The sequence below is a fragment of the Colobus angolensis genome, unplaced genomic scaffold (assembly GCF_000951035.1).
Source record: "Colobus angolensis palliatus isolate OR3802 unplaced genomic scaffold, Cang.pa_1.0 Scaffold182, whole genome shotgun sequence".
NCBI lineage: Eukaryota > Metazoa > Chordata > Mammalia > Primates > Cercopithecidae > Colobus > Colobus angolensis.
Genome location: NW_012114955.1, coordinates 2,535,716 through 2,536,939, shown reverse-complemented (window position 1 = coordinate 2,536,939; position 1,224 = coordinate 2,535,716).

Below are 1,224 nucleotides of genomic sequence, written 5' to 3'. Positions count from 1 at the left end.
GCCAACATGATGAAACCCCATCTCTACCAAAAGTACAAACATTAGCTGGGCATGGTGGCAGGCACCTGTAATCCCAGCTACTTGGGAAGCTAAGGCAGGAGAGTCGCTGGAACCCAGGAGGCGGAGGTTGCAGTGAGCTGAGATCGTGCCATTGCACTCCAGCCTGGGCGACAAGAGTGAAACTCCATCTCAAAATAAAAAAGAAAAAAACACAGTTTGATATAGTTTTAGTTCTCTTTCTATGTAAACACATACACATTTGTAGACCTATGCAGGTACTCCGTTTTCGTTTATTACATAAATAGGATTGGGGATTGTACAGAATGTATTCAGCAGATAGGTTTTTGTTCTTTTATACAATATGTCTTAGAGAGCTCTATACATTGTTTTTTGTGGGTTTTGTTTTGGTTTGGTTTTTGTTTGTTTTTTGAGACAGGGTTTCATCTGTCACCCAGGCTGGAGTACAGTGATGCAATCTTGGCTCACTGTAGCCTTGACCTCCTGGACTCAAGCCATCCTTTCACCTCAACCTCCCAAGTAGCTGGTCATAGGCATGCATGATCATGCCCAGTCAATTTTGTTTATTTTTTATAGAGATGGAGTTTCACTGTGTTTCATTTTTATGTTTTTTTTTTTTTGAGACGGAGTCTCCCTGTATTGCCCAGGCTGGAGTGCAGTGGCACGATCTTGGCTCACTGCAACCTCCACCTCCCAGGTTCAAGTAATTCTTCTGCCTCAGCTTCCTGAGTACCTGGAATTACAGGCGTGTACCACCACACCCGGCTAACTTGCTTTGTACTTTTAGCAGAGACAAGGTTTCACCATGTTGGCCAGGCTGGTCTCAAACTCCTGACCTCAAGTGGGCTGGGCTCAGTGGCTCACGCCTGTCATCCCAACGCTTTGGGAGGTCAAGGCAGGCGGATCACCTGAGGCCAGAGTTCAAGACCAGCCTGGCCAACATGTTGAAACCCTGTCTTTACTAAAAGTAAAAAAAAACAACCCAGGTATGGTGGTACACACCTGTAATCCCAGCTACTCAGAAGGCTGAGGCAGGAGAATCACCTGAACCTGGGAGGCAGAGGTTGCAGTGAGCCGAGATTGCGCCATTGCACTCCAGCCTGGGTGACAGAGCAAGTCTCTATGTCAAATTAATTAATTAACTAATTAATTTTAAAAGTAAATAAATAAAATCTGCAACCATTCTTTTTTCACCATTGGTGAAAA